Source organism: Halichoerus grypus, chromosome 10 (assembly GCF_964656455.1).
Source record: "Halichoerus grypus chromosome 10, mHalGry1.hap1.1, whole genome shotgun sequence".
Taxonomy (NCBI): domain Eukaryota; kingdom Metazoa; phylum Chordata; class Mammalia; order Carnivora; family Phocidae; genus Halichoerus; species Halichoerus grypus.
The window spans coordinates 6,621,215-6,631,156 of record NC_135721.1 but is presented as its reverse complement, the minus strand read 5'-3'; the positions used below and the strand labels follow the sequence as shown (position 1 = coordinate 6,631,156).

The 9,942-nt window shown below is 51.8% G+C and overlaps 1 long non-coding RNA gene across 1 annotated transcript; it reads left to right on the top strand.

Moving 5' to 3' along the window:
• Nucleotides 1–746: 746 nt before the first annotated feature.
• On the top strand, nt 747–7,044 carry LOC118539166 (uncharacterized). Its single transcript, XR_004919007.2, has 3 exons — nt 747–860; nt 4,932–5,106; nt 6,874–7,044. It is a non-coding gene; the product is annotated as an uncharacterized LOC118539166 (long non-coding RNA).
• The last annotated feature ends 2,898 nt before the right edge of the window (nt 7,045–9,942 follow it).

Genomic DNA, 9,942 nt, shown 5'->3' with positions numbered 1-9,942 from the left:
GAATCTCCGAGTGTCAGTGTGTTACATACACGGGATGCCATACCGAGGCATGCATGTCCGTATGTATTACATGCAATGGATCCCTTACGTGTGTGCACATACGATGCAGACACGCATCGATGTTAATATACAATGGATACTTAAAAAGGATTTTTAAAAATCAATTTATTGATTTGAGAGAGAGACAGAGAGCATGAACATTAGGGGCAGAGGGAGAGGGAGAAAGAGAATCTCAAGCAGGCTCCGTGCTGAGCGAGGAGCCTGATGCAGATCTTGATCTCACAACCCTGAGATCATGACCTGAGCAGCAACCAAGAGTCTGGCGCTTAACCAACTGTGCTGTCCAGGCGCTCCAACACGCCAACATACAGTGGATTTCTTAAGGCATTAGAGTTTAATTTATTGAGATCCCAGGTGAGAAGGGCTGTCCAGGGTGTGCGCACCCACCTTTCTGGTCTGGAAAGCCTGTCCTAGGAGCACATGCCCAGCTCCTTTGACTTGTGTCTGCCGCCCCGTGGCTCACGCTGTGGTGTCTAGTAGCTCCTGTGTCCTCAGTCTATCCTGGCTTCACTCTGCGCCCTCTCTCCTGCTCCTACAGCTCCTCCCCAGCCTGCTGGCACATCTGGGCGGCCTTGCACATCTGGGCTGCCTCTGCTTAGTTGCCCTTACAGGTTTTCTTAGCCACACACTCTGTGATTCCCTCTCACTGACTGTAGGGGGCGCTTTTTTTTCCCCCTTAGGAAAACCTGGCGAATTGTCGGAAAGACATTGTCTTCCGAATAGCGGCAGAAAGAGGCTTTCCCTTGGAAACAAAACAAACCTATTTCTACAGCGTGTTGTTCCTTCTATTTTTTTTAAAGGTATGATTATTGTTATTACTATTTTTGAGAGAGTGCTCAGGCACGGGTGCACAAGATGGGGGAGGAAGGGGTGGGGCAGAGGGAGAGGGAGAGAGAACCTTCCGCAGGCTCCACACCCTGAATAGAGCCAGACGGGTGCTCGATCCCACAACCCTGAGATCATGACCTGAGCCGAAATCAAGAGTTGGATGCTTAACTGAGTGAGCCACCCAGGTGTCCCTTGTTCCTTCTATTCTACAGAGGCAGGGCTAAACCCTATCCAGACCAGGAGAATGCATTCTTTACACCTCTGCTTTTAACCATCTGATGCCCAGCACAAGTGGGTTACACCACCATATAAAGAGAAGATTAAAAAAATTTTTTCAATAATTAACTTAGGACCTAGATATAAATAATTTGCTGATTTCTGGTGCCTTGGCCTGGGAAGAGGCTACACAATGCATTTGAACTTGGCTATTTGAATGACTAACATTTAGCTAGTACTGGCCAAGGTGCTAATAACAGCACGCATTTTCAAAATACTTGGTGCACACTGACAGATCGCTTATTTTTCATGATCCATGCACTGAATCTCAGCTTTACAATAGGGTGTGTGGCTGAAGGACAGACTTGGAGGCAAAATTAAAACTCAACTCCTGCTTTCTACCCAGACATTTAGGTCATGTCTTGGGATGTAAAGTACCTTGACATTCCTAGACAAAAATCAGCTCAAGAAAAATGTCTTATTGTAAAGACAATGCTCCCAATTTCTATTTATCTGCCTATCTATCTCATGGGAAAGTAAATAGCCTTAGATGAAATATGAAAAGCATATTTCATGCAGTATTGTACGAGTTCATCGGCGTGATCTCCTCAGATTTTTCAAGCGTTGGTCAGCTCACAGGAACAAACTGTCACATGTCCTTGTACCTCTGAAAAGTTGACAGCACAGCCAGGAGGATGCATTGCTTCCAATGTCTTCCCAGCAAATGATGTGTTTGGGGACCCAGACTGGAAGGCGCTGCCTTGTTTAGCTGGGCTGAATATTGACAGAAGGGTCAAGCGGCCCGAGCCGAATGCACAGGCCTGAGATGAAAGGAGTCTGTTCTGCAAACAGACATGGTTCATAAAATGACACAGGCAGAACAGCAAGCCGCTGACAGATTTCATGACATCCAAGAGCCAGAAGCGACCTTCAAGATCATTGAGTTGGGTCTGGCGAGCGGCAAAGCCACGGGGAGAGCCGGGCCCCCCGACTTGCCGGGCCCCCCTTGGCTCTGGCTGTTGCTGGGCAGCTTGCTTGCTGTCAGCTGAGTCTGGCCGGGCTGTGGACCATCGCGCCCCCTCCCATCAGACAGGCTGCGGAGGAAGCACGGTGGACGCTGGCCCTTTTCCTGGCCAACTCTCCTGCTTCCTTGATTCATGGCCCCTGGGAAGTGAGTCACTTAGAGGGAGAGATGCTCCTGCAGATGTCTGGATAAGTGGAATCACTGCTAAGTCCTGCTGTGGCTTTGGGCAGGTCACATCCCCTCTCTGGGGCTCAGATCCTTTATCTATAAACGAGGACGCTGGCTTCAAGACCTGGCTCCAGCCCTCCAGACTGCGCTTTCTAGAATTCCACTTGCCCAATTTCAGCCAGGTTGGCCTTCCTCCATAAGCAGGCTGAGAAACACTGCGTGGCAAGAAGCCGAGTCCCAGCCCCGGCTTTAGGAAGCCTCAGGTTTCAGCCATTATCTTAGATGGTGCGGGGAATGCTTGGGGCAAAAGGCATTTCAGGCTCTTTCATTTTCCTGGGCCATGCAGTGTGCAGGGTGGGAGGCAGGTGTGAGCTCCCTGAGATGGGAGGCAGGTGTGAGCTCTCTGCTCCTGGCCTCTGCACCCGGCCTCTGCTAATATCACCGCCTCTCTCCCTCTCACCCAGGGAGAGGGGCTTCCTGCTGTCGCGCGTCCCTGGATGGCCACACCATCTGTTTGCTCTCTCAGCTCCTCCACCATCTATGGAACCAATTCTGTGTATTAAATGCTCTGCTTTAGATAATCAGAGCTGTTTGTCTTCCTGGTGGAGCCTGACTGATAACACCAGATGACCACAAGCTCCCTCCCTCCTGGATCCAACGTTCTTTGTCTTCCAGACTCCTCTGTTCTCTCCATGCCTGCCCCCGTAAATTGATTGGTCTTGGGCAAATCACTTCTCTCTATAGAATGAATGCTTTGTCTGCCATGGGCTTTAATTCCTTCCCAGCATAAGAGCTCTGCACCCATAGCTAATCCTGGAAGCTCACCTGGGGAGCTGAACTCACCATTCAGCCCAGTGGTGGCTCGCAAACTGTGGCTCACATGAACACGGCTGGGAGATTTCATTCCAAAGGCAGGAAATAGGGGCGTCTGGGTGGCGCAGTCGGTTGAGCATCTGGCTCTTGGTTTTGGCTCAGGTCAAGATCTCAGGGCCGTGAGATCGAGCCCCACGTTGGGCTCTGCGCTCAGCGGGGAGTCGGCTTGAAGATCTTGAAGATTCTCTCTTTCTATTCCTCCCCCCCCCAAAAAATAAATCTTAAAAAAAAAAAGGGGCAGGAAATACAGGCTCCAAACCTGAAGGCTATGATGCAGTTGGGCTGGGGCAAGGCCCAAGAATTTGGATTTCTACCAAGATCCCGGGGCAGGCATCCTGCTGGCCTTTCTAATGATCTAGTGACTCCTGGTTATGACAGACAACCAAGGCTGCGGGATGGTTTGAGAGAGAGCCACGGGGCTCTGCTCCTTTATGCTTGCTCTTCGTCTGGGTACTGCTGGGATACATCAACTCCATTTTTCCTTACTCTTCTGACTCTAGCACCGATCAGGTTCTTAGTTTCAGGCAAACAGAATCCAGCTCCGGCTAATTCAAGTAGAACAGGACTTTATTTGTAGGCCACTGGATAACTTACAGAATCTCTGGAAGGGCTGGTGGACCAGGCTCAGACATCACACAGCCAGAACCACATTCACACCACAAAACACCACTAGTCCTCCCAGGAGGCCGCTGACCCTGGGCCCTGGCCACTCGCCACACCATGGTGCCGCTGAGAGGGCAGTGATTTTTATCTCACCATTAGCTGCTGGTGCTGCCAGAGAGAATCCTCTCTGCTCTTTTTCATTATGAATGAGTCACGTGAACCCTGCTTCTCCTGCCCATCCTCCTTCCTTCCTGCACCTTCTCCCTCCCCACCCATTCTCCTTCCAGAGTTGAGGTTTCCATGGCTCCAAGAGGGTTATAACAGAATCCAAGAACAAAGGTTTCAAGTTCTTGATGTTAAAACTGTGATGTTTAGCCGTAGACCCACACTAGAATCACCTGAGAGATTTAGAAGCTATCCGTGCCTGGCCCAGGGCAAACGGACTGGATCAGAATATCCAGAGTTGGGACTTGGACACTAAATACTTTATTTTTATTTACTTATATATATATTTTAAAGATTTTGCTTGTTCATTTGACAGAGAGAAAGAGCACAGGCAGGGGGGAGAGAGAGAGAGAGGGAGAAGCAGGCTTCCTGCTGAACAGGGAGACTGACGTGGGGCTCGATCCCAGGACTGGAGGATCACGACCCGAGCCGAAGGCAGACGCTTAACCAACTGAGCCACCCAAGCACCCCTGGACACTACTTGTGTAAAAATACACAAATATTTTTGAAAATCTTCCCAAGTGATTTTAACATGCATCAGCGCTGAGAATCACTGCTTTCGTTTCAAAAACTATGATCTATATAAGAGGGTTTAGAATAGTATGTGATTCAGCAGAGGTGGTTCTCCCCGCCTACTCCCACCCTTGGCAGACTAAGAGAGGGGTCCTGAGCTGGTAGAGGGAGAGTCAGGAAGAGGGCACAGGATGGGGCACCAGTGGGGGCCTGCACACTGCTGTCCCCAGGCTGAGCCCCAGGTTGGAGTAGGGTTTGGGGGGAGATTCCAGCTGTGGTTATGACCTGAAGACAGAGAGTACTAGGGCTACAGATAAGTCTGCTCAGAACTTCTGGAAAGATTCCCTAAAGCAGCCTTACAGTCGTGACCATGACACTGAGGTGTGGAGAGCAACCAAAGATTTTTCTTCATGTGATGAAGACAGGACGAATGGTAAAATCAGCAGTCTTGGAAAATCCTTATGGCCTTGAAGAAGGGATGTGGCAGGACCTCAGGGCTGATGGCCACATGGAGGGACAACAGGATGTGGCAGCTAAGAGCACAGAATGCATGAGCTTGAATGCCAAATCGACCACTTTCAGGTCTGCGACTTTGGGTAAGTTACATAACCTCTCAGCTTCAGTCTCCTCATCTGTAAAATTGCAATAATACTGTGGCCACCTAATAGGATTGTTCTGAAGACTATGTCTATTGCCTTTTGTGAAGTACTAAGAACTGTGTCCAGCAGGCAACCAGTTAGCTCTGTATGGGAGCATCTTACGTAAATGCAGAAATGGGCATGTGGATCTCTCCATCATGCTAGCTCAGAGCTATTTGATGACCAAGAACCAAATACTGACCCTCATGCCCTAATGCTAAAAATCCCCCAGGGTGCTTAGCTGCAACCCTAGGGAGAAAGTGGAGAGCAGAGAAACATGAAATATGTCATTTTGTCATGAGAGGAGAGTTCAATGTAGACACTGTTCATGAAGGACACAAGGTGAGCAGAGGGAGGGGGCAACAGGGACATTGCAGACCCCAGGGCTGGTGCGAGCTGGCCAAAAGCCAAGGGTTAGCAGGACCTGGGAAGCCAGAGTTGCATAGAGAGGGCCACTTGGAAAGGAGACACGGCCTGCTCATGTGACCCACAGGGACTAAACTCCATGACCTCCCTCCCTCCTTTCAATCTCTACCTGGGCTCCACATTGGCTAAGCCCAAATGGAAGCCAGAGGACTAGGGAGACCAGGCCAACCTCCGTGGGCAGAAGGTAAGGTAGAGGGGCTATGGAGAAGGGGTCTGGAGCAGAGCACCTGGCTACATGGAAGGAACTCGGGGATGAGGCCCCAACTGGACAGGAGTTATCTCTGTGACATCAGGCATCAATTTCCCTAGATGTAATAAGAAGAGGTTGGATGGGATGCTTTCCCAGAGCCTTTTCATATTTAACATGCAATGGTCATCCCAATGCCTCCCTAATGTAATATGGCTACTCTCAGCTGCTTGAGATTGAACTTGGCTGCAATTAAGAGATAACACAAATAATAGTACCTTAAAGAAGATAGGGATGTATGTTTCTCTTTTGCAAAAAGTCCAGTGGAGGGTGGTCTAAGACTGACATGACAGCTCCTCAGAGACCCAGGGTCCCCCTATTTCTCCTTACAGCTATCCCTGGCAGGGGTTTGTTGCCCTGTGTTCATAGGATGGCTGCTGGAGCTCCAGCGATCATGTCCCTGTTCCAGGAAGACAGAGGGGAAGGTTAAAAGGCAGAAGGGGCTTTCCTAGAAGACTGGCTCAATATCTTCTACTGAATCTCCTTTGACAGACTGTGTCACAGGACACGTCATTGCAGAGTGACTAGGAAATTTAATTTTTTAGCAAGACACATTGCTTCCTTGAATTGAACCTGGATTTGGTGAATAAGGAAGAAAAGAATGGTTATTGGGTTGGACTCTGTCCATCCCCGTTACAAGATACTAGCCCAGAAGAGAAGACGAAGGTCAACAACAGCGCAGGAACTGGTTAACTTCCCAGCAGGTGCCAGGCTGCCTGGCGACCACTTCACTGGGCCAAGCATCTGGGAGAGGCTCCTGGCTCCTCCTGAGCCCCTGGGATCCAGCTGCACTCTGCATGCTGACTTATTTTCACCCCGCCATTCCTGTCCCACATCCGACCCATCATATTTGGACCTCCATACGTCCCCACCCTAGCCCTTTGTAACACCAAAGCATTGCACCAACGGATGCCATTTGAGTGACATTGTTTCCTTTTTAAATTTTAAAGCATTTGATTTAAGAGAAATGACTTATAAAAGGAGCATGATTTAACGACGTAAAAGTTCTCTCTTCTCCCTAGTCCTAACTCGGTTCATTTTGCTCTGGCCAGAGGCGTGACCAGGCCAGCGAGATGGAGACTGATGATGGTGAAGGGAACAGCTGGTGCTCTTTCCGGAACATGCTTGGAGCCAAATCTCATGGGAAAGTCGATCAGATGCAATTTTTAACTAATTGATGAATTGCTGTCCAAAATCCATTCATTAAAACACACTCTTATCGATGATGAAGTCATAAAATTGCAAAAGCCCCAGCAGGAGGGGATGGAGCCACGTCCCTAGAGACCAAGGGCGGCTCTTAAGGAGCCCGCCTACCTGGCCGGGGCCTGACCAACCTTCCTGAAGACCTGGTACGGGGGTGGGGAGCAGGGCTTCAGGGGCCGAAAAATCCTCCGTCTGACTCTCAGGCGGAGAGTGAGTATATCCAACATCTCTGAGTCTCCTCTTCTGAAAGTGGATTAAATTCAGGATTAAATTCTGTAGTGCATACAAATGTTCCCACAGAGCAGAATGTGTAGGCATTCACTAAAGGTCTACTTATAATCATTGCATTATGGGGCTTGCATTGAAAAGGGAAAAACAGGGGTCAGGCCCTCTGTGAGAGGTCTTCCCTGCAGATTGTCCTTAACGTCCCCCTCCCCTTGGAAAGGAGAAGCCAAGTTCATACTGAGTATTTGGGGTTCAGCTCATGCCAGGGAAAAAGACACCCTATACTGGTCCGTGAAACTTGGCTGAGAGAATGTTCTTGTTTACTGAAGTGAGTTAAAGCGGTTGAGCTATTCATCATTAGACATGCTCCTGGGTTCTGATCTGGCATTTAGGACAATGGTGCGGGTGGAGAAGAGCCTGTCCTCTTGTCTTCTCCCGCCCAGCCTGTGGAGCCTGGCCTCAGGAGTGGGGAGCTCCTAGAGCCATCCTGGGGGGCCCCGTGGTGCCAGGTCACTGCACTCCGATTTCAATGCATGAATAATAGATGAAATGCACCCCAAAGCTAGCCATTTATGGTAGAATTTTCTCAAGTAACTGGGGACAAACAAAAGGAACACTCATTTCTGAATATCAGGCCCTCAAGCCCACTGTGAAGTGTAATCGTATCTCTGCAGTCTGCCCCCTCTAGGTTTCTGTATCTTTTTTCCAGACAACGTTGGGACAGATGTGGTCCACATGGGCTACCAGCTTTTCCACCTGCTCTGGATCCTCCTCTCAACCTGGGGACCCGAGGGGACATCCGTTCCTAGGCTGAGTGCCACAGTGCATCTCTGGCTCTTCTCTGTCCGGACGACTTGGCCTTCCCCGTGGCCCCGTCCAGGGCTGCCAGGGCCAAAGCCAGGGTCAGCTGCTGTGGGACAGAAAATAGTTTGCCTCAGAGGCTGCTGGAGTCTGTCCCTTCAGGAGAGGCCTTTCTAGAGCCACACTCCTGGTCAGCCCAGCTAGAAGCGGTAGGAATTTGTGAACTGAGTTCCATTCAGTTGAGCTTGGGATTGACCTTCCCGACTCTGTCTGCCACTGGCTGTGTGATCCTGGTCAAGTTGCTCAACCTTTCTGAGCCACCATTTCTTTAGGGCAAGCTAGGTTTCAGAGAGACACAGCGCAGAGGACTGCTGAGGTGGAAGTGGGGATGTGGTGTTGGAGGGAATGAGCCCAGCCCAACCCCCTCATCATGGATTCTGAGTGGGGTTCTCACCAGGGTTGGGCTCCTCTCCTTCAGAACAAACAACATTTATTGTTTTAAATTTACTAGACTCAGCGTCCCCTCCCCACCTATCCAATCTCCACACCAGAATATAAGCTCCATGAGAACAGGGCCACTGTGGGAACAACCTTGACCTTGGGGCGCTGGACACATATCTGCTGAATGGACAAATGTTTAGCTCCCTTCCTTCGACTGGCTTGGCCCATTTCCCCGCGCAAACCCTGAACTGGCGGTTAGTATAATCACAGCGCACGCGCCGCCTGCTTCCCACTCGCCGGGGACCGTTTCCGGGCCCTGAGGTGTGTTGGCACATCCCATCCCCACAGCAAGCCCCGTGAAGTGTTACCGTCCCCGGTACACAGAGGGAAGAGCGGAGCACGGGGACTTGAATGACATTGCCCTAAATCACACAATCTGTAAGGAAACCGCTGGTCATTGGGTCTTTACCTACTCGGCTTGGGACCCAGAGAGGTCAAGTTTATGACCCCCAAGTCACTAGTTAACCCAAGCTGAATCTTCCTCGCCCTCTTCCTCCTCCTCCTGCTTTGGGTGGCCTACTGACGGGGTTGTACTAGAAGTTGGTGGGGGAGGCCCAGGGAGCGGTAGGCCCTGTCTAGTCCCTCACAGAGCCCAGAGCTGCTAAGCCGTCACCAGAGTCCCCACAATGTCCAGGGGGTCTGCCGTAGAGACGGGCGAGTGGCCCTGGGCGCTGTGCCTCATGGACATCACCTGCTCTTTGTAGGCAGAACCGGTCACAGGATGTTCTTCCCGAGGAGGGGTTTAGCTCCATGGTTTCTCAGACAGTAACAGTGCAAGCGACAGGGACCCCTCAAATGTCCCAGCTAGCCATCAGGGGAGCTAGGGGGGCAGTGAGTGAGGCAGCGAAGGGTCCCAGGATTCCCCTCCCTTGCTGCTCCTTCACGTCCTGCTGTTATAAAGGAGCAGGGAGGTGGGACAGGAGGGGCAGGGGTGGTGGGACACGGGGGGGAGGGGAGGTGGGACACGGGGGGCAGGGGAGGTGGGACACGGGGGACAGGGGTGGTGGGACACGGGGGGGAGGGGAGGTGGGACACGGGGGGCAGGGGAGGTGGGACGCGGGGGCACTGGGGAGGTGGGACACGGGGGGCAGGGGAGGTGGGACACGGGGGGGAGGGGAGGTGGGACAGGAGGGGCAGGGGTGGTGGGACACGGGGGGCAGGGGTGGTGGGACACGGGGGACAGGGGTGGTGGGATACGGGGGGCAGGGGAGGTGGGACACGGGGGGCAGGGGTGGTGGGACACGGGGGACAGGGGTGGTGGGATACGGGGGGCAGGGGTGGTGGGACACGGGGGGCAGGGGTGGTGGGACACGGGGGACAGGGGTGGTGGGACACGGGGGGGAGGGGAGGTGGGACACGGGGGGCAGGGGAGGTGGGACACCGGGGCACTG